This window comes from Podarcis cretensis, assembly GCF_951804945.1.
Source record: "Podarcis cretensis genome assembly, chromosome: 6".
Classification (NCBI taxonomy): Eukaryota; Metazoa; Chordata; class Lepidosauria; order Squamata; family Lacertidae; genus Podarcis; species Podarcis cretensis.
Window position 1 is genome coordinate 12808135 of NC_137175.1, and position 23306 is coordinate 12831440.

The 23306-nt window shown below is 44.4% G+C and overlaps 1 long non-coding RNA gene across 2 annotated transcripts; it reads right to left on the minus strand.

The window, feature by feature from the left end:
- Nucleotides 1–15803: 15803 nt before the first annotated feature.
- On the minus strand, nucleotides 15804–23295 carry LOC307218124. 2 transcript variants are annotated; one of them, XR_013839797.1, is made up of 3 exons: nucleotides 23203–23295; nucleotides 22303–22425; nucleotides 15804–16412 (listed from the first exon to the last, which is right to left on the minus strand). It is a non-coding gene; the product is annotated as an uncharacterized lncRNA (long non-coding RNA). The 2 variants fall into 2 exon arrangements; XR_013839798.1 differs by lacking the exon at nucleotides 15804–16412 and adding an exon at nucleotides 21077–21546.
- Nucleotides 23296–23306: the final 11 nt, after the last annotated feature.

The following is a 23306-nucleotide window of genomic DNA, read 5'->3' on the forward strand; positions in this document are numbered from 1 at the left end:
TTTGCTAACGTGGCCTGGGTACCTACTTGGCCCCCCTTTTCCGTGCAGTGTCCCATACAATGTGCTGACCCAAAGGAAACCACTCTCTGATGCCATCCCACAAGCGGATCATGCAGCGCTAGCCAGCTCATCCCCAAAATGATGGGCGCTCCTCCCAAAGTGGCTATATTAAACGCTATCAGTTCCGTGTGTCTTGCCACCCTCATTGTCATGGGGACAGTCTGCTGGTTAACTTCTCCTCCCAACAGCGCCCTCCCATCAATCGTGGTCACCTGCAGGGGATTTTTTAAAGGGATGGTTTGTATCTGGTGTGCGGCTGCAAACTCCTTACTCATAAAGTTGCAGGAGCTGCCTGAGTCTAATAGCGCCTTAACCTTTAGAGGGTGTCCGTTTGCCAGCTCTAACAACACCTCTATTACTAGCGCTGGTCTTGGCGGTTCCGGCGTGGGCACATTCACTGATCCTTGGCCTGGCTGCTGTGCCCTGATGGTTCCAGCCAGGCGTTGGCTTTTACTGACTCCTTAGCTCCCTCCGCCTCCTCCCCAACAGCTCCCGCCATTCCTTGCCATTCCTTTCTTTGCGGACAAACCCTGGCAAAGTGACCTGGCTGTTGGCAGAGAACACATTTCTTGGCGCCTTTCCCCTCCTTCTTCCGCCCTTCGCTGGGGTTTGAAACTGCGCGCGCGCGCGCTGTTCCGATTTCCATCGGCTCTGCTGGCTGGGAAGGCTGCTCTGGAATCTCTGGAATGCGGAAATCCCTCCAACGCTCCTCTTTCCCTTCCCGCTTCTCCAGGGCTCTGGCCTCCTGGCGTGCTCCTATGGCCAGCGCGGATTTAGTCAAATGGTCCATAGACTCTGCCCTGGGCGCCCGGGAAAGTTCATCTTTTACTGCCGAAGATAATCCTTCTTCGAACAGCATTTGTATCGGTTCCGCAGACAAATCCCAATTTAATTTATGGATCAACATGGTGAACTCAGTCCAGTACTCACGGACAGATCGGTTCCCTTGCTTACACGCCATTAACTGTCTGCGCGCCACTCCCTGCTCAATCTCACTGGAGAACATCAGATCCATGGCGCGAAAAAACTTCCTTGTGTCCTTTAGGACCTCGTTATTGGCTGCCATCAGGGGCCTCACCCAGTCTCTCGCCCCTTTTTCTAGATGGCCAATCACATACCCCACCCTCGATTCCTCATCAGGAAAATCATCAAACTGCAGATTAAGGGCATATTGCATTTCTGTCCTAAAGGCTTGATAGTTCCTGGGATCACCCCCAAATTTCTGCACCAGTCCCGGCACCTTCCTTGAGACTTGGGTGGCTTTTCCCTTCTCTGCATCGTGAGCCCTCCTCTCCTCAAGCCTAGCCGTTTGCAGGGCTAACTGCATCTCCAACATCCTGTACCTTTCTTCCAGGTTTGGAACGGCTGCAGCTGCTTCCCCTTCTCCGGCTCCGGTTGGGTTGCTCATGATGCCTCTCCTTGCACAAGCGCTTTCAGGGACTGTCGGATTGCTGTGATGGGACAATGAGCTACTTGTGCGTAAAAGGGTTAGTCCCTCGGAGTTTGCTTAACGTAGCAAAGCTCTGCCTTGAGCGGAGCCCTTGGACATGGCTCCGTCAGTCACTGGTAGAATCCGACAGTGGGCGCTTGCGGAAACGTTTCCAGCATAAAAGCTGCTTGACGGAAACGCGTCTCCTAGATTCCCTGCGTGACAGCTTCCAGCGAGGGGTGGGGCTCGCTAAAGGGGGCCTTGATACCTCCTCACTGTTCTCACTGGAAGTGTCCCAGAGCCTCCCCTCCGACTTCCTGTCCCTGGAAGCTCCTGCTCCCCCCCTACTGGTTCCCTCTTCTGCTGCTGAATCTCTTCTATCCTCCTGGAGCCCTTCCACCACCTGTCCTTCCAGTGGCAGTTCCCTGACAATACCTGAAGGAGTGTCTTCACCCCCATCGTTCTGCCTGGACACTGACATCCAGTGCCGAGGGCCTTCTGGCGGTTCCCTCACTGTGAGAAGCAAAGCTACAGGGAACCAGGCAGAGGGCCTTCTCAGTAGTGGTGCCCGTCCTGTGGAACGCCCTCCCATCAGATGTCAAAGAGAACAACAACTACCTGACATTTAGAAGACATCTGAAGGCAGCCCTGTTCAGGGAAGTTTTTAATGTGTGATATTTTAATGTATATTTATTTTTTGTTGGAAGCTGAGATTCAGGGACAAGAAATGAGGAGGGGCTAACACTTCCAGCACACAGGGAGAGTGGCTTCTTACTTCCCATCTTTTAATTTAATTTAATTTAATTTAATTTAATTTAATTTAATTTAATTTAATTATTTATTCTTGCTCACAGTATAAATTAAAAGAGATGCAACTAAAGATACAATAAATATAAATATAAATATTTATATATATATATTAAAAAATAAGCAACCCTATTAAAAATAGCACTAAAACCACATAAAACCATTTCAAAGAAAAACAAACAAGCACAATGTAACACCCACCCTCAGAAATCCCTGCCACAGCATCCAGTTAGTAGGCCTGTCTGAGCAAAGAAAGCTGGTGAACAGAAAGTCAATAGGGAATGGAGTTCACAGCCTGGCAGCAGCCATTGACAAGGCCCTTTCTTGTGTCCTTCCCAAATGTGTCTGTGAAGGTGGTGGAACCAAGAGAGAAGATGAGAACCAAGATGTGGAACCAAGAGGGAAGAGAGAAGGTGGTGGAACCAAGAGAGAGTTCTCCCCAAAAGATCTCAAAGCCTTGGGAGACTCATATAGGGGTCCTTCAGTGAGCCAGGATCCAAACCATATCAGGCTTTGAAGGCAAACTAATTTGCCCTCTCTGAACAAATATACAACCCAAACATTTCTCTGAATTTTGCGATATAGTTCTCCAGTCACATAACGTGTGAGAAAAATGTATACATCAGGATATCTGCATTCATCAGAATACATAAAAAACCATATATTTGAAAACACATCACATGGACATTTGTTACATTAGGCAAATTGCTTTTCAAACATGCTTATGTCTGACTAAATTGCATACATGTGTGTGTGTATTAAGAGAAATTTGCACTCAAATGCTGATGGATTTTCATGAGGAAGAAGGATTTGCAAACTGATGTGGAAAAATGGAGACTTGAAACTGAGAGAAACTGAAATTGAAAGATTTGACCATGCCCACTTTGAAGAACCGGGTGTGTAATCCCCACCCAGTACATACAATACACAGTGTGATGCTTAAATTGGCCCTGCATCAATAGAAGGAAACAGAAGAATGCAGAAACAGTGCATGCAGTCACTGCTGATTGCAGGAAGACCTGTGATTTTTCTCACCTAAAGTAAAAACTTCACTGTAGCAAATAAGCACCCCAACACTGTTTCCAGCTGCTGTTGTTATATTTGTAGTTTTGGTTTTTTAAAAAATGCCCCCCCCAAAAAAAAAAATGCAAAAAAAAAAAAACCCTCAGCAAGCTGTTATGCAATTAAGCAAGATGGGCTTGCCCATAATGATTCAGATCTGCAATTATTTATACTGCTGTCTGTGCTTTTGATTACAGGTAGGTAGCCGTGTTGGTCTGCCGTAGTCGAAACAATATATATATATATATAAAATCCTTCCAGTAGCACCTTAGAGACCAACTAAGTTTGTTATTGGTATGAGCTTTCGTGTGCATGCACACTTCTTCAGTTATACTGAGACAGAAGTCACCAGACCCTTATATATAGTGAGAGGGTGGGGAGGGGTATTACTCAGAAGGGTGGTAGGAATGGGTGATTGGCTGATAGGTGTGATAAACCTGTTGATGACTGTTAACGACTGCAATTGGTCTTACAGGAAAAAGCAAGGGGTGAGATGGCTAAAAATAGCTATATCATATAGACAGCATCTTAAAAAGCAGAGACATCACCTTGCCGAAAAAGGTCCGTATAGTTAAAGCTATGGTTTTCCCAGTAGTGGTGCATGGAAGTGAGAGCTGGACCATAAAGAAGGCTGATAAGAGCGGTAGTCACGTAATCTGGGGAACCGGGTTCGCGTCTCCGCTCCTCCACATGCAGCTGTTGGGTGACCTTGGGCCAGTCACACTTCCTTGAAGTCTCTCAGCCCCACTCACCTCACAGAGTGTTTGTTGTGGGGAAGGAAGGGAAAGGAGATTGTTAGCCGCTTTGAGACTCCTGAAGGGGAGTGAAAGGCGGGATATCAAATCCAAACTCTTCTTCTTCTTCTTGAATTATGGTGCTGGAGGAGACTCTTGAGAGTCCTATGGACTGCAAGAAAATCAAACCTATCCATTCTTAAGGAAATCAGCCCTGAGAGCTCACTGGAAGGACAGATCCTGAAGCTGAGGCTCCAATACTTTGGCCACCTCATGAGAAGAGAAGACTCCCTGGAAAAGACCCTGATGTTCGGAAAGATTGAGGGCACAAGGAGAAGGGGACGAAAGAGGATGAGATGGTTGGAGAGTGTTCTCGAAGCTACCAGCATGAGTTGGACCAAACTGTGGGAGGCAGTGGAGGACAGGAGTGCCTGGCGTGGTCTGGTCCATGGGGTCACGAAGAGTCGGACACGACTAAACAACAACAGCTATATCATGTATAATGAGATAAGAATCTAATGTCTCTATTCAGACCATGTCTCTCCATGGTTTTAAGTTTGTGCTTTTGACTGGGGAACATAATGCATAATCCTAGAAAATGAAGTGCATGTAATGGGCAGGAACATTTCAGATCCGCTTTGTGAAACTCACATATTTGCCTCTGCAGACAAGCGTCTCTAAAGACTGCTCGCTGTATTCCCAAAAAACAGTGGCAGCAGTTGTGGCCACTGGATAGCTGGCAGGCATCACGGGCAGCTTCAGCTGACTGTGAGAGCTGGTGGGATTGACTGCAAAAAAATGTTTGCATTTGAACGGGCCAATTGAGGTTCTGCTATGGGGGGGGGGTGATGCCCCTGTGATAGACCTGACAAGGGCAGACTTCTGTTGGGTCCTCCAGTGGGGCATACAAGATGGCTGTGCTGCTTGCAGGCAGTGCAGTGAAACCCACCCACCCTGTATGTTATGGACCTGTCCAGTGGTAAGTGGGCAACACACATGTATGACTTGCTATGGTGTCATATTTGGGGTAAGGAAGGAATTTGCCTGCAGACAAATGGGTCCTGTCTAGAAGTTTGTCCTCTTGTCACAAGTTTGGGGGGAAGAGGCATTGGGTTGGATCCTTAGACTAAACTGTGGTGGAGGATCAAATTCAGGGTACCCTGGTAAAGGGGTGCACAGGTTGGGTTCTGTCCAAAGCCCCAGACAGGGGTCTGACAGGAGAACAGGAATCCCAAAATGGCGACCTGATGGGACCATCCATTAGATTTGTGTCAGTGAGGTAGCCTTAGACGACACCTGAAGGCAGCCCTGTTTAGGGAAGCTTTTAATGTTTGAGGCATTACTGTATTTTAATATTGTGTTGGAAGCCGCCCAGAGTGGCAGAGTGGCTGCCAGATGGGCAGGGTATAAATGATAAATTATTATTATTATTATAATCAGATTCAACCTTGATGGAGATATCAGTCAACGGTTGGGGTGGCTGATACAGGGGACGTACTTATGTCAAAGCCAATTTAAATCTATAATCGATAAAGTTGTGACCATTTTGGTCCAAGCTGTGATCCACAGTCTGCAATGGCATGGTGGTGAAAGCAGAGATGTCACACTTAAATTTTCAGTCTCTTGTAGATTAACACTTTCATACATGACAAGCTCCATCTTAGCTTCTGGTTCCATTTCAACGTTTTTCACTATGTTTGTGATGTATTGCATGATAGATCCCCCCCCCAAAAAAAAATTCTTTATGCATCCTTATGCATAAATATTTGATTTTTAAAAATAAATAAAATAAAATAAAAGCAAACATAAATAATGCATATTGAGTTCTATTAAAAGTGACCTACCTATAAACAAAACATGAGCATTTTTGCCACCCAGGCTCTTATGGACATGCGACATTCTGCAAGCCATCATCCAATCAAACAGTGCAGATTAATTTAGCAGAAAGGGTGATGGTATTTTTCTGAATAGAATGGGGGTTTCTGTGTGATGTTTGTGAGGCTTGGCAGATGTTGGTGCTGGAATGGCGTTTAGGAGCCCTGAATCATTCTTGTGTTGCTTTTAATTTTTTATGTTTGTCCATATAAAATATTAAAACAGAACCTTTGTGCCCTTTTGCAGGACTTTTTCTTCTCTTCTCAGGGTTGGTAAAGGAGCATGACTTTAGGAGGTTCGAGGAACTAGAAAGATTATAAGAATACAGTACTCAGATTGCTGCACGACATCAGCAATATCTTTATCATTGAATTATATTTTTAAAAATGGCAATCACACATTTTCCATGAAAAACCCTGTAATCATTTCCTTACGAATCATCACAACAGGTATTATTTATTAGTCACTATAAGAGATCACTAACAAGTTTTGGTTCAAACTCATTCATTTCTGAGCAGACTTCCATAAAATTGCACAGTTGGTCAAAACTAAGCCTTTAAAAGTAGTAGCTAACTTCTAAGTGTGTTGCAGGAAACTTGCCAGATTTATTTCAACAGGGTGTAGGTATCACAGACTTCCAGTGGATCGAAGTCTTTAAAAATAATAGCACACTGAAACATTTCCTCAAAGCAACAGGAGCCAAACTGGGGGTTGAATCAACTAAGGGATGGATCTTCAGGCCTCCCCATTCCAAGGTGGGTGTTGATTGACAGAGCAGTGGGGCCATCACTGCACTGCAGTTGTCTGTGGGATGGAAGGTGGGAGGCTCAGACAGATCGCTGTGTCGGCCCAGAGCTGGTGCTGCAATCGGGCCCAAATTACAGACCCTCCAAGTATCCCTATTTTCCAGCGGTAGTCCTAGATTTACAGAATCTGATTTGTGGTGTTTTTTTGTTTGTTTGTTTTTTTTTAAATAATTTTTATTAACTGGCCAATCACATCAAATTAAATCACATCATATAAATTCCGAATTACAAAACCAAATTTTTAAATTTTGTTGGGAGAACCCGTACTTCAAGATCCAAAGGGGAATTCAGATCATCTTCTTATTACTGCGTTAATGTCCAAATCAGTCCCAATCAGTCCAGACAAAGTTCATAATTCTATCCAGTCTTATCTTGGTGTTGCCACATCATATCTTGTTCGTATAATTTCTCTTTTTCCTTTACGATCTCTTCTGTTAGTCTCCTTAAGCCGATAGCAAGTGTAATAATCCTGTGTGGATTTCCCGTTCCTCCACTAAGTCCAGATGGTTTCCATATATCTCCTTCGTAGATAACATCACTTTATCCATCGTAAATTTTGGCATTTGTCGCTCTTAAGTCCCACCGAGGAGTTGATTCACGATATGTAAACAACTCTATTTCTCTCTTTCTCCTCCCAGATCCAAGAGCTCCCACAATGCCTCACAAAATGGCGAACGGCATTTTTTCCTGACTGCGTCACTCCAAAACTCTTAGCTTTCCAGCTTCATCTTGAAACATTGCTTTGGATCGAAAGTTTATCTCCACACAGCCTTAAATCCACAGCTTAAGTCCTTAATTTCTGACTCATTAGGGGAGGGGGATTCTTGTTAAATCACATAAAAAGGTAGAGGCAGGTTTTTCCCCCCCCTCCCCCCTCAGTCATTACCGTATCTTGACGTTCTTCTCGTATTTTATTGTTGTCTTGTTATCAGAGATCTCTTCTGTCAGCAGTATTTACTCCCCTTTTTCCTTGATGTATGTGCAATTAATCATGTCCAAATTATTTCTTTTAAAGATCATTGCAACCAGCGGCGCGAATCGGGGACGGCGTCGAGGAGTGCCGATAATCCCACAGGAGGGCTTTGTGCCTAGTGCCCCCAACCCCCAGAAATTCGGGGGTGGTATAGGTCACAGCAGGCAAGGGCCGTCCCCCCCATAATCCTGGGGGGGGGGGGGTTAAGGAGGCTAATTACCCCCATCATAGCCTCCAAATTACCTCGTGTGGGTCGGAGAGATGTTATTGTCAGCCATCTTCCGATGCGCCACCTAGTGGCCCCCCGATTTACAGAATCTGATTTGATCCTGGAACGTCCCACTTTTCTTTAGGACATCCCTATTTTCATTAAAGAAATGTTGGAGGGTATGGTAAGAAGTCAATATTTTCATTACTATGTGTTTCATTACCCAGAGTGGCTGGGCGGGGTACAAATAAATTATTATTATTATTATTATTATTGTTGTTGTTGTTGTTGTTGTTGTTGTTTAATTAATTATTAATCGGATAAAGGTCCGTATAGTTAAAGCTATGGTTTTCCCAGTAGTGATGTATGGAAGAGAGCTGGACCATAAAGAAGGCTGATCGCCGAAGAATTGATGCTTTTGAATTATGGTGCTGGAGGAGAATCTTGAGATTGCCATGGACTGCAAGAAGATCAAACCTCTCCATTCTGAAGGAAATCAGCCCTGAGTGCTCACTGGAAGGACAGATCGTGAAGCTGAGGCTGCAATACTTTGGCCACCTCATGGGAAGAGAAGACTCCCTGTAAAAGACCCTGATGTTGAGAAAGATGGAGGGCACAAAGCAAAGGGGACGGCAGAGGACAAGATGATTGGACAGTGTTCTCGAAGCTACCAACATGAGTTTGACCAAACTGCGGGAGGCAGTGAAAGACAGGAGTGCCTGGCGTGCTCTGGTCCATGGGGCCACGAAGAGTCGGACACGACTAAATGACTAAACAACAACAAAAAAAGTTGGAGTTATGTGAGCCAAGGAGACAAATAACTATACATGCATTAGAAGACATCCGAAGGCAGCCTTGTATAGGAGAATTTTTTTAATATTTAGTGTTTAGTTATGTTTTTATATAAGTTGGAAGATCCCCCGGGCGGCGGGGGCAACTCAGTCAGATGTGCAGGATATAGATAATAACATTAGTAGTAGTAATAGTAGTATGGAATAGGATGTCCCTATTTTCACAGGAGAAATGTCGGGAGGGTATGAAATTGGGCCCAGTGTTGTCATGTGGCAAGGCTCACTTAGGATTCAATGGATCTTCGGTCTGCCCAGCCCACCCTGATTCTGAAAGTCCTTTTGGGGGATTTCCACTGGCTGCTGCTGATGGAGATCTTGCCAGTGGCACTTTAGCCTTCATGCACATTTAGCGTGCAGAAGTGAGGAGTCTCTGTCAACAGATGCTGCCGTCACTCTGCACACATGGGGATGCCATTGAAGGCCAGAAAGGCTGGGCCATTCCTGCCCAAACCACCATTGCTGCCTAGCCCAGCACACAGGTGCGTTGGTTTGCTCTGTAAATTATTTCCCAGTTCTGTTTTATTTTTTAGAAGACAACTCGGCAAACCAAATTAAAATTCAAATTTAATTTGAGGCTGGAGGGAGGATTTGCCCATCATTAGTTCTATCCTCCTGTTTGTGGGTGGGATCTGCTTTCAGTTTGCAGATTTCTCTTCATAGATGGGCAAATCATATAGGAAACATACCCAGTTTAACAATGCATTGCTGGGGCTCACAGCTGGAAGATCTGTGTGTCTGGATAACTGGCACCCCAAACAGATAAACATCCATATTTCAGCAACTGCAGGGATTTCAGAATAACATTCTAAAATATTAATGCCCAGCCACCCTTGTTCTACATCTGAGTCTGAATTTTTCATCAATCTTTTGCAATGACTGTAATTTTATACTTTTTGTTGGCATTGTGCAATCTTCCGAAATCTCGCAAAAACTACTCCAATCTGAAAGCTGTTCCATCTTTTAATTTTGTGTTTTTGCATTATAGAACGATGTTGGTTTCTTTGCTTGGTTCTCATCTGGGTCTGTTTACAAGATCAATGCACAACAGCTGTACTTAAATGACTTATAAATGTAAGATAATATGGATTCTCGAATTCCCCCCTAATTCATATTGCCATGCTGTGCCCATTTTCAAAGAGGCACGCAAATACAATTTCATTAAAAGGATGTGGTTTCTCATGTGGAAGGAAAGCGAAGGGGTAAGGACACTATGGTTGGCCCAAACTTACAGGATGATTTCTAGGTATACTGCTTTCCAGGGGGACAGCAGCTGGGAACACATGAAGAGAACCGAGGATAAAACAGAGGGAGCAATGGAAGGGTAGGCAACACTCTTCTTAGATAAGGTATTCTCATGAAGGAAGAAAGGCATGCAATGAATGCAGGACCAGCTGTAATTGATTGAGAAATGGTTGAAAAGTAGTGGATCATAGGGACCTGTGAACCCAGGACTCATAGAGATGTGTAGAGACAGAAGTCAGTGGCTTTAAGCCACCATGCTTATGTTCTACCTCTGTGGCTGGAGACAGTGTGGCTCTGAATACCATTTGTTGTTGTTGTTGTTGTTTAGTCGTTTAGTCGTGTCCGACTCTTCGTGACCCCATGGACCAGAGAACGCCAGGCACTCCTGTCCTCCACTGCCCCCCGCAGCTTGGTCAGACTCATGCTGGTAACCTCGAAAACACTATCCAATCATCTCGTCCTCTGTCGCCCCCTTCTCCTTGTGCCCTCCATCTTTCCCAACATCAGGGTCTTCTCCAGAGAGTCTTCTCTTCTCATGAGGTGGCCAAAGTACTGGAGCCTCAGCTTCACAATCTGTCCTTCCAGTGAGCACTCAGGGCTGATTTCCTTCAGAATGGAGAGGTTTGATCTTCTTGCAGTCCATGGGACTCTCAAGAGTCTCCTCCAGCACCATAATTCAAAAGCATCAATTCTTCGGCGATCAGCCTTCTTTATGGTCCAGCTCTCACTTCCATACATCACTACTGGGAAAACCATAGCTTTAACTATACGGACCTTTGTTGGCAAGGTGATGTCTCTACTTCTCAAGATGCTGCCTAGGCCTGTCATTGCCCTTCTCCCAAGAAGCAGGCGTCTTTTAATTTCGTGGCTGCTGTCACCATCTGCAGTGATCATGGAGCCCAAGAAAGTAAAATCTCTCACTGCCTCCATTTCTTCCCCTTCTATTTGCCAGGAGGTGATGGGACCAGTAGCCATGATCTTCGTTTTTTTGATGTTGAGCTTCAGACCATATTTTGCACTCTCCTCCTTCACCCTCAATAAAAGGTTCTTTAATTCCTCCTCACTTTCTGCCATCAAGGTTGTGTCATCTGCATATCTGAGGTTGTTGATATTTCTTCCGGCAATCTTAATTCCGGCTAGGGATTCATCCAGCCCAGCCTTTCGCATGATGAATTCTGCATATAAGTTAAATAAGCAGGGAGACAAAATGCAGCCTTGTCGTACCCCTTTCCCAATTTTGAACCAGTCAGTTGTTCCATATCCAGTTCTAACTGTAGCTTCTTGTTCCACATAGAGATTTCTCAGGAGACAGATGAGGTGAACAGGCACTCCCATTTCTTTAAGAACTTGCCATAGTTTGCCATGGTCGACACAGTCAAAGGCTTTTGCATAGTCAATGAAGCAGAAGTAAATGTCTTTCTGGAACTCTCTAGCTTTCTCCATAATCCAGCACATGTTTGCAATTTGGTCTCTGGTTCCTCTGCCTCTTCTAAATCCAGCTTGCACTTCTGGGAGTTCTCGGTCCACATACTGCTTGAGCCTTCCTTGTAGAATTTTAAGCATAACCTTGCTAGCGTGAGAAATTAGTGCAATTGTGCGATAGTTGGAGCATTCTTTGGCACTGCCCTTCTTTGGGATTGGGATGTAGACTGATCTTCTCCAATCTTCTGGCCACTGCTGAGTTTTCCAAACTTGCTGGCATATTGAGTGTAGCACCTTAACAGCATCATCTTTTAAAATTTTAAATAGTTCAGCTGGAATACCATCACTTCCACTGGCCTTGTTATCTGCAGTGCTTTCTAAGGCCCATTTGACTTCACTCTCCAGGATGTCTGGCTCAAGGTCAGCAACCACACTACCTGGGGTATATGAGACATCCGTTTCTTTCTGGTATAATTCCTCTGTGTATTCTTGCCACCTCTTCTTGATGTCTTCTGCTTCTGTTAGGTCCTTTCCACTTTTGTCCTTTATTATGGAAATCTTTGTACGAAATGTTCCTTTCATATCTCCAATTTTCTTGAACAGATCTCTGGTTCTTCCCATTCTATTGCTTTCCTCTATTTCTTTGCATTGCTTGTTTAAGAAGGTCTTCTTGTCTCTCCTTGCTATTCTTTGGAAATCTGCATTCAATTTCCTGTATGTTTCACGATCTCCCTTGCATTTTGCTTGCCTTCTCTCCCCCGCTATTTGTAAGGCCTCATTGGACAGCCACTCTGCTTTCTTGCATTTCCTTTTCATTGGGATGGTTTTCGTTGCTGCCTCCTGTATAATGTTACGAGCCTCCATCCATAGTTCTTCAGGCACTCTGTCCACCAAATCTAAATCCTTAAACCTGTTCCTCACTTCCACTGTGTATTCATAAGGGATTTGACTTAGATTGTATCTTACCGGCCCAGTGGTTTTTCCTACTTTCTTCAGTTTAAGCTTGAATTTTGCTATAAGAAGCTGATGATCTGAGCCACAGTCAGCTCCAGGTCTTGTTTTTGCTGACTGTATAGAGCTTCTCCATCTTTGGCTGCAGAGAATATAATCAATCTGATTTCGATGCTGCCCATCTGGTGATGTCCATGTGTAGAGTCGTCTCTTGTGTTGTTGGAAAAGCGTGTTTGTGATGACCAGCTTGTTCTCTTGACAGAACTCTATTAGCCTTTGCCCTGCGTCGTTTTGATCTCCAAGGCCAAACTTGCCAGTTGTTCCTTTTATCTCTTGACTCCCTACTTTAGCATTCCAATCCCCTATAATGAGAAGAACATCCTTCTTTGGTGTCACTTCTATAAGGTGTTGTAAGTCTTCATAGAATTGGTCAATTTCAGTTTCTTCAGCACCAGTAGTTGGTGCATAAACTTGGATTACTGTGATGTTAAAAGGTCTGCCTTGGATTCGTATCAAGATCATTCTATCATTTTTGAGATTGCATCCCAGTACAGCTTTTGCCACTCTTTTGTTGACTATGAGGGCCACTCCATTTCTTTTACGGGTTTCTTGCCCACAGTAGTAGATATGATGGTCATCCGAACTGAATTCACCCATTCCCGTCCATTTTAGTTCACTGATGCCCAGGATGTCAATATTTATTCTTGCCATCTCATTTTTGACCACCTCCAACTTACCCATGTTCATGGTTCTTACATTCCAGGTTCCTATGCAATATTTTTCTTTACAGCATTGGACTTTCCTTTCGCTTCCAGGCATATCCGCAACTGAGCGTCCTTTCGGCTTTGGCCCAGCCGCTTCATCAGCTCTGGATCTACTTGTACTTGCCCTCCGCTCTTCCCCAGTAGCATGTTGGACGCCTTCCGACCTGAGGGGCTCATCTTCCAGCGTCATAACTTTTATATGCCTGTTGTCTTTGTCCATGGAGTTTTCTTGGCAGGGATACTGGAGTGGCTTGCCGGTTCCTCCTCCAGGTGGATCACGTTTGGTCAAAACTCTCCACTATGACCTGTTCATCTTGGGTGCCCTGCTCGGCATAGTTCATAGCTTCTCTGAGTTCTTCAAGCCCCTTCGCCACGGCAAGGCAGTGATCCATGAAGGGGCTGAATACCATTTGCTGGGGATCAAAAGTTGGGTGAAGTGCTATCATACTCAGGTCCTGCCTGTGGGCTTTCCATGGTTGGAACAGGTACATGCAATCTGCCATGAAACTTACAAAGCTTAAGCTTAAGGGCCCCTAATCCCAGAAGGGCCCCAGAAGCAACTTTAGCCCACATTGCTTAAAGAAAAATTGGGTCTAGCAGACCTAATTTGAGTCACATTGATTTAAGCCACATAGATTGATTTTTTGATACATATATTTCAACAATCCCAAAGTCTGAGAGCACATAAGTTGTCAAGGTGCCGTGATCTGACATTCCACTGAAAAAGATAATGGTGGTCACCCAGACCTTGTTGCTGGTTCTGAAGGGGCCCTCATGGGAGTTCAAGCATCAGGGCCCCTCAAATGTCGGTCTGCCACTGGGTAAAAGGTTAGATTGGTGCACAACCTGATCCTGCGGAGCCCTTCTAAAGTTCTTAAGAGTGTATGCAAACTAGGGACACCAGCAGAGTGCAGAAAGTTAGGGGGATTTGGGGAATGAGGAGAGGGCTCTATTGTCATACCTGAAGGAGGGTCTCCACCCCTCTTATTCAGCCTGGACACTGAGGTCCAGCTCCAAGGGCCTTCTAGTGGTTCCCTCATTACGAGAAGTGCAACCAGGCATAGGACCTTCTTGGTAGATGTCAAGGAGCTAAATAACTATATAACTTTTAGAAGACATCTGAAGGCAACTCTGTATAGGGAAGGGTTTTTTTTTTGTAAATGTTTAATGCTGTGTGATGTTTTTAAATATGATGCATGCTGCCCAGTGGCTGGGCCAACCCAGTCAGATGAGTGGGGTACAAATAATAAAATTGTTGTTGTTGTTGAAAGTAATGTGCAGAGAGGCAATATGGATACAGGGTGGCTGATTATGGCTTTCCAGACATTTTTTGACACCAAATCCCATCACCCCCAGCAAAGGGTAGGGATGATGGAATTGTAGTCCAATAACATTGGGAGGGGCATATTTCGCTTACTTCTGGCATAGCATATAGAAATGTCATTCCGATCCCTTTCTGTTCTTGCTGCATTGTCTCTGTCCACTCCTCACGTTTCCCACTGCTTTTTGTTTACTTGTGGCATGCATTTTGGACTGTAAGCATTTAAGCTGAGTCCTTATCTGTTTCCCCCCTGAAATATACTCGGAGTCGAGAGTGGATTTCATGATCTTTATTTAGTTCATAGTGGGGAGGAGGAATGGAAGTTCCCCCACAATATCTGCTTTATATACATTATTTACACAATGGGCTGCACGTGATTGGCTAATTCCGGGATTCTCCTGTAGGCCAATCAAGTTGTGGATTCACTTCCACCTGGAGCTGGATTGGGTGGCTCCTGTGGACCAATCATACTGCTGCATTGTTCTAGGACCAATCAGACTGCTGCATTCTGAATCCTATTGATCTAGGATCAATCAGACTGCTGCATTCTGAATCCTATTGTTCTAGGACCAATCAGACTGCTGCATTTTGGATCCTATTCAACTCAGTACATAACACCCCCCTACTTATACAATCAGTGCATTTTTCTGGGGGTACGCAGGGGTACGCATACCCCTAAACATTTTTGTGAATCTTTGTACTTTTGTCTATTTACTATAAAATGGTGATTTTCTTGAGTCAAAATGAGAGTACCCCTAAACTTTCTTTCTTTTTTTTTTTAGAAAAAAAGCACTGTGTATAAGTACACAAAACTTAGTAACTATACCAATTGTTTTTGTGTATGTATGTGTATTAGGACACACTTCATCCTCCTGCATAGAATCACTTGTGCCCACAAAAGGTATGGTAGAAAGAAAAGGGGAGAAGTTGCCATGTAAGAACATGACTTAACTTATTTTTTAGCTTCTCAGAAGAAAAGAGCTATAATCAATGAAATGGCCTCTCTGCACTAAGGATTCAGATGTATTTTGCAGCAGCTGCGAGCTGGCTATCCTGAAATCTCTCTTCCTCTCTGTGCGTGGATGTACATGTGCAACACAGAGATGAATTGTTTAAAGATTTTGCTTGATAACTAGGCTGCAGAAGAGTCTTATTTTCTGAGCAAGCTGTGTGTGTAGAGAGAGAGAGATTTGAGTTTTGATTCTGCTCCAATTCCTGAGTGCATGCATAATTTAAAAACAATATATTTTCAATTATATTGAACTTCCAAAACAAGAGAATTTTTATGGATGTTAAATGTAACCAGGTAATCATTAAAATCTTGCTTGTGTCACCATTTCCTGCAGTTCAAAGGCAATCTTAAAATTTCCTTAGTAGTAAATGAGACCTCTGGGGAGAAATGGTTGGGAAAATATTTAATCAGAGTTGTGTGTATGGTTCCCCCCCCCTTCATTCTAGAAGGTAAGGAGGAGGACAAGGCAACAAAATAGCCTTCAATTTCCCTACTTGTTTTAGAATGAAAGCCAGTCCCGGTATCCTACTGAGAGGGAAATTATTCCAAGCCGGCAGATCGGCAGAGTAAATCCCCATTTCCACGAAAATGTATTGACGTTCTGAACTTGCTAATACACTGTAATATGCAGTTAAAATTGACGGCATGACCAAAAGGGTTTGGAGGCAGCTTTGTCTAAATGTTCCAATATATAGCTTGATGTGACCTCATTATTATATAAATTAATTCTGACCTTTGTGGCATGTTTGGAAATGTGCCAGAAATAACGAGGCTGACAGCCTAGTAAATCATATTTCAGTGACGCCTTGCTGAAAAATCAAAAGACATCATCTCCATCTTCCTCGATGAGTAGTCGAGTGTGTGCTGCCGCATTTTAGCCATTCAGATGACATGTCTGTAAAAAAAATACATCAGCTGACAATCAAAGACCCTGAGGCTTGTCAAGCCTCACAGTTTTCCTGCAAGCATAATTGATTTCTCATTATGCTCTCCTGGATGCAAGAATGGAGTTGATTCTCAAAGCTGGCCGTCCAGAACTAGCAATGAAAGAAAAAATTAGGCTGCAATCCTAAGGGTCCCAGGAGGTTATTTCAGAAACCACATGTTGCTCTGGATTCCCCCCCCCCCCCCGAGGTCAAGCAGGTGGATCTCAGAATCTCAGGGAGGGACATCTGATGTCACATGCCCACTCCCTGCTGTCTTTCTTGGCTACTTATATGTCCATGGACCTATAAACATCACTAAGACCCAAAGGGTAAATTGGGTGTACGTCAGGGGCTGACTTGAATGTAAAGGGACTTGGATGTAAAGGAAAAGGCCTTCTCGGCCACCTGAAAACACCCTCTACAAACCAGGGAAAGTTTTAGACCAGCTCAAGAGCTGTCACAAATATCTCCCTTGTACAGTGGTACCTCGGGTTACAGACGCTTCAGGTTACAGACTCCGCTAACCCGGAAGTAGTACCTCGGGTTAAGAACTTTGCTTCAGGATGAGAACAGAAATCATGTGGCCGCAGCGCTGCAACAGCGGGGGGCCCCATTAGCTAAAGTGGTACCTCAGGTTAAGAACAGTTTCATCAAAAAAACGAAGATCATGGCCACTGGTCCCATCACCTCATGGCAAATAGAAGGGGAAGAAATGGAGGCAGTGAGAGATTTTACTTTCGTGGGCTCCATGATCACTGCAGATGGTGACAGCAGTCACGAAATTAAAAGACGCCTACTCCTTGGGAGAAAGGCGATGGCAAACCTAGACAGCATCTTAAAAAGTAGAGACATCACCTTGCCAACTAAGGTCTGTATAGTAAAAGCTATGGTTTTCCCAGTAGTGATGTATGGAAGTGAGAGCTGGACCATAAAGAAGGCTGATTTCCGAAGAATTGATGCTTTTGAATTATGGTGCTGGAGGAGACTCTTGAGAGTCCCATGGACAGCAAGAAGATCAAACACATCCATTCTGAAGGAAATCAGCCCTGAGTGCTCATTGGAAGGACAGATCGTGAAGCTGAGGCTGCAATACTTTGGCCACCTCATGAGAAGAGAAGACTCCCTGGGAAAGACCCTGATGTTGGGAAAGATGGAGGGCACAAGGAGAAGGGGAAGACAGAGGGTGAGATGGTTGGACAGTGTTTTCGAAGCTACAAACATGAGTCTGACCAAATTGCGGGAGGCAGTGGAAGACAGGAGTGCCTGACGAGCTCTGGTCCATGGGGTCACGAAGAGTTGGACACGACTAAATGACTAAACAACAACAACAACAACAACAACAACAGGTTAAGAACGGACCTCCAGAATGAATTAAGTTCTTAACCCGAGGTACCACTGTATTTTACTTTCTCAGTTTATAGCAGGAGGAAAAGAACAGGTGGGGGGGGGGGGAGACAGAGGAGCAGAAGATCATTCCTCTACCCTCACTTCCACTTTGCTGGTACGAGTCTGGCAAGGCACTGGATGTGGCTCTTTTACCACCTTTGGTTTTCCCTGAGCCAGCCAAAGTATGCCGTCATTTCACTGGGCTACTGCAGGAGGGTGGGCAGCAGTGCTGGCCAGCCCATGAGGCAAGGTGAGGCGACTGCCTCAGGCAGCAAGATCCACAGAAGCAACACATCCAGCCTCCATTACCCACGATGGCAGTGATGGCTGTGGTGTGTTCCTTGGAGGTCAGATCTGCCGTCTCCTTTGCAGCCTCCCCCTCCCACCTTCAGAATGGCCTCTTGGAGAATAGGAGGCACTGATGGTTTCCTCCCACCTCTGGGGAGGAAATGGTAAGGTTTGCCCTCTGGGGTCTCCTGGGCTCCTGTTAAGCAAGGTTGACTTGATTCCCCTCTTGTCCTTCTTTTCAGGTGGAGGGAGGCATTTGTGGTTTGGCCTCAGGAGCCAAAATGTCTTGGGCTGGCCTTGATGGATGGGATATAAGAACATATAACAGATAAATAGATCACACACACTCACACCCAATGACTAGGGTTGCACATTCAATGAAGGTTGCCATTTCAGAGTTCAGTAGTTAGGGGTATTTAAGGTCTGGTATTAGTAAGCTAAACGAAGGGGAAACTGTCAGAGCTCACCATTGAAATCTGATCTCTCCCCACCACAAACATACTTTTATAAAGCATCTTGTTTTTGGTGCTGCCATTTTAATTTCCCGCAGGGCCCTGGAAAAATAAACTGTGGACAATTAAAACTCAGCACTGGTTCAGGTTCTTGCCTCTAGGTAAGCTTACCAAGACCTCCTGAAGTACATCACTAGATGGGACTTTATCAAAGATCACCTCAGACCTGGAGAGAGCCCTGGAGATATTCTTAGTAAGAATTAAGGACCCGTATACGTGGCAAGTATGCAAGGTTTCATTGCAAATTAAGTAAGTACATTCTGGGAAAATCAATTGCAAAGGTACTTTAAGAAAAATGAGACACAGGTAGTTCACCTTAAGCATGGAGGGGAGGAGACACGTTGACAGCTGAGAAAACTTATTTTGCTATGAAGCACATCATTTCTCCCCCCTTTGAAGATAGAATGAAGTTAGGCTTGCACTGTGGCCTCCATCCCAATTGCATCAGTCTACATCAGACAGTGACCCATCAGTACTTCTCAGCTCAAACATGTGACTCCTACTGCTATGATGAATGGCCATCCCCAATTCGTGATCAATATGTGTGCCGTGCTGCAAATTGGAATAGGAGGGTCATTTAGTTCAGTTCACCTTTTAATGCAAATCTTCCCAAATTGCATTTACTGAACCAAATATGCATACCGAAACAGAGATATCCTTCCAATTCTTCTGAATATTGTGATTTAATTGTGCAGCCACCCAAAAATGTGTATTTAGGAGACTGTGTGCATTAAAATGCATGTTAGGGAAAATTAAACTGTGTTGCATTGGGGGACGGGGGGAGAGATACCTAGAATAGTGTGTAAGCCATTACAAGGAATGTGCGCTAAAATACTGGGGGGGTAGTCATAAGGGCTTTAAACTGATGTGGAAAATGTGGCTAATTGAATGTAAGATTAGCAAAATAAGGAACTGCGAGAATCTGAAAATGACAGACTTGTCCATGCATTGCCAATAAGGGATCCTTAGGAAGTATTTACTCTTCTAATATGAAGGCTGTTAAACTCCACTCATGCAAGTAATCACTGTGGCGCTTCCTTCCTTGGCTTGAGGGACGGCTGCATCTTTTGAAGATAGTGCAGGCTCCTGCGTTATCTGCATGATTGTCCCAAGAGCTCTGGGAGTGTTCATGCTCCCTCTTGTCATGCAGATGAACAGGGATGAACAAAAGCATCTTTCCCAGCCCACTGCTGTGCACTGCTGTCTGATGCACTTATCAGTCAGTGAGGAAATCAAATGTATTCGAGTCAATGCAAACACGCAGAGGCATTGTGCAACTTGTTAGCACAGAAGCCCCTATTACTGAGGCTGGGAGGGGGAGGGGGGAATACATGGAATACATAAGGTGATATGACTGTCAGCAAACTGGAGAAGATTAAAGATAAGTGTTTGCTGTCAAAATATATTAAACCATCTTGGGTTCCTATTAATCTGGTTTTTCATACATGGGAGGAATTAGATCACAGAGTCAACCAAAGGAGGAAACCTGATCAACAAAATTAATTTTGCTGTGTAAATAGCTCGAGGACAAACCTCAATAAACCTCACTTGGCAGGGTTTTATTTTGGGGGGGTGTTTTTAATTTAGAAAGCAATAGATGGCTGAAAGAGGGCCTCTCATGTACAAGATTAATTTACTCTTGCTGAGGAGCATATGGACTTTTACAGCAGCCATGCATGAGCTATCCACTCTTTCATTTATTTTCTTTTCAGAGAAAATAATAATAAAAAGGCACATCTGTTGGTTTTAAGCTGCCATTCTTTTTTCTTTTCTTTTTTTCTTTTTCTAGGTTATCTCTTCAGAGAAAGAAGAAGGCAATAAAAGAACTAGACACAATCAGCTATGGATCAGGCCACTGGGCCGTATAGTTCAGCATCCTGTTTTCATGGTGGCCAACCAGATGCCTTTGGGAATCCTGCACTCATCCTACTTGCGATTCTCAGCAACTGGCATTCAGAATAATATTGTCCCTGACAGAACATTACCATCATGGCTAATAGTTATTGGTAGGCTTAGCACTACATTTTGTAGGAATGAGTTCCATATGTACTACTACCAGGTATCCTCTATGCACCCTTGAGCAAATTCCCATTGCAATACACAAAACAGGGAAACGACCAATGGCAGGATCTGATGGAACATGGCCATTGAGCCAGGAATGGGTCACTGGTGGCCCTCAAGTAGCTGCTTTTTCTTACACCTGCCACATCCAGTTACCGAGAGCCAGTGTGGTGTAGTGGTTAAGAGCGATAGACTTGTAATCTGGGGAACTGGGTTCGCGTCTCCGCTCCTCCACATGCAGCTGCTGGGTGACCTTGGGCTAGTCACACTTCTCTGAAGTCTCTCAGCCCCACTCACCTCACAGTGTTTGTTGTGGGGGAGGAAAGGGAAGGAGATTGTTAGCTGCCTTGAGACTCCTTAGGGTAGTGATAAAGTGGGATATCAAATCCAAACTCTTCTTCTGATCATGTCGGCAATGTGATGACATCAAGTGGTCATGCAAACAACCAAATTTATTTCACATGGCAATGCAACAAAGTTGCTGAATTCCACCCAGAATATTGGAAGTTCAGGGTGGGGGGAGGGGGGGAGAGAGGTTATTCAAAGAGCACATAGTTAAACATAGTGGAATTATATCCCACAATATGTTGTGTTGGCCACTGACTTCGAAACTGGATTCAGCAGACTAACGGAGGGCAAAGGGTATCAGTGGGTACCAGCCATGATGGGTGTGTTCTTCCTCCACTGGTGTAGGAAGTGTGTCTCTGGGAATCACTGCTGGGAATCAGAAGTGGAGAGAGGGTGATGGCATGCTGGTCCTGTCTGCAGGATTCCCATAGACGTCTGTTTGGCCACCATGAGAAACAGGATGTGTGGTAGATGGTTTTGAAGCACCAGCCAATCTTTTCTTTATATTCTTAACAGGAGAGAGAAGATCAACAGTGGAGAAGATGGAAGGGATAAGCAGGGATGAATTTTATATATATTTGAAATTGGTGCTTTTTTGGGGGGGGGATTTTTCAGAGGTACGCATACCTCTAAATGTTTTGTGAATCTAAGCTTGGCCTCACTGAAGGGCAGTATTTCAGTGATCTGTTCTGGAGGCCCGTCTGTAATGTGAAATGCCCGCAACTTGAAGCGCTATATCTGTGCAGGTGCGAGCACAATTTGGCCCTTCTGTACATGCGTGAAGTGTGATTTAGCGCTTCTGCACATGCACGAGCAGCAAAACCCAGAAGCAACCCAGTCTGGTACTTCCGGGTTATCGTGGGACTTAACGTGAAAAGACGCAACATGGATCGGACACAACACAACGTATGACTGTACCTCTAAACATTTTTTTAGAGGAAAAAGCACTGCTTGAAACCAAATTATGAGCAGACAAGCAAGGTGGATGAGCTACAGAGCAGGGGAAAGAAAAGTTTATAAGCCAGGGTTTATAAACAAAGTTTACATAAAGCAAAGAAATAGCCCAAAAACAAAGTTTACATAAGGCAAAGGAATAGCCCAAAGCAGGGTCAACCCAGCATTTCTTTTTAAAGGTATCTTTGTGTGAAGAGTGCTGAGAAATATATTTGCTAACATGCTAATGACTTGAGTTTATCAAATATATATCATGCAGCTTGCAAGTGGGTGAAGAAAAGCCTCTGGAGCTGAGCAGCTCCCAACTAACCTTTGGTTGCTGCTGTTATTGAGTAGCAGTATAAGGAAAATGGTTGGTTGCAGCTGAACTGATACTTGTGCCAAAGCTCTGTCTCCATTGCCTCTGGAGAGCTGATTCTGGTTGGGAACATAACTTGGGTTAACTATTCAGCACCATGGCCCACAATCTGAACTGCCTCCTTTGCCCCAGGAAAGCGGCATTTGCTCATTAGAATATCTGGTTGTGGATCTTCAAATGATTCTGTGTCCCTCTGCCAAAATAATAATAATAATAATAATAATAATAATAATAATAATAATAATAATAATAATTGAAATGGAAATTTTAACATGCAAACATCTGAGCACGTAAAAACAAACAATCGTGGACCAAAAGGTAAGCTCAACGCATATGCCACAGCAGAACGAGCCATGCTTGGTGGTGGTGGATGAGACCCTGTCATTTTGGTAACAAAACCGAGAAAGCAAAACTTTGTTGCCTCACATTTCTCATGCTAAAATTCAACTCTGGCCACTTTCTGATGTTGTGCAAAGCTTTCAGAAAGAGCTATGTTCCATATGCTGGCAGCCACCAGCAGTAAGGTAAAAGATAAAAGTAAAGGACCCCTGGACAGTTAAGTCCAGTCAAAGGGGACTATGGGGTAGTGTCGCTCATCTCGCTTTCAGGCCAAGGGAGCCAGTGTTTGTTCACAGGCAGCTTTCCAGGTCACGAGGCCAGCGTGACTAAACCACTTCTGGCACAACAAACACCGTGATGGAAAACAGAGCGCACTGAAATGCCATTTAGCTTCCCACCAAGCGGTACCTATTTATCTATTTGCACTTTGACGTGCTTTTGAACTGCTAGGTTGGCAGGAGCTGGGACAGAGCAATGGGAGCTCACTCCGTTTTGGGGATTCGAACCACTGACCTTCCAATTGGCAAGCCTAAGAGGCTCAGTGGTTTAGATCACAGTGCCACCAGCACCCACTCCAGTAATAACATTGTTCTATACTGGAACTCGAGCCAACTGCC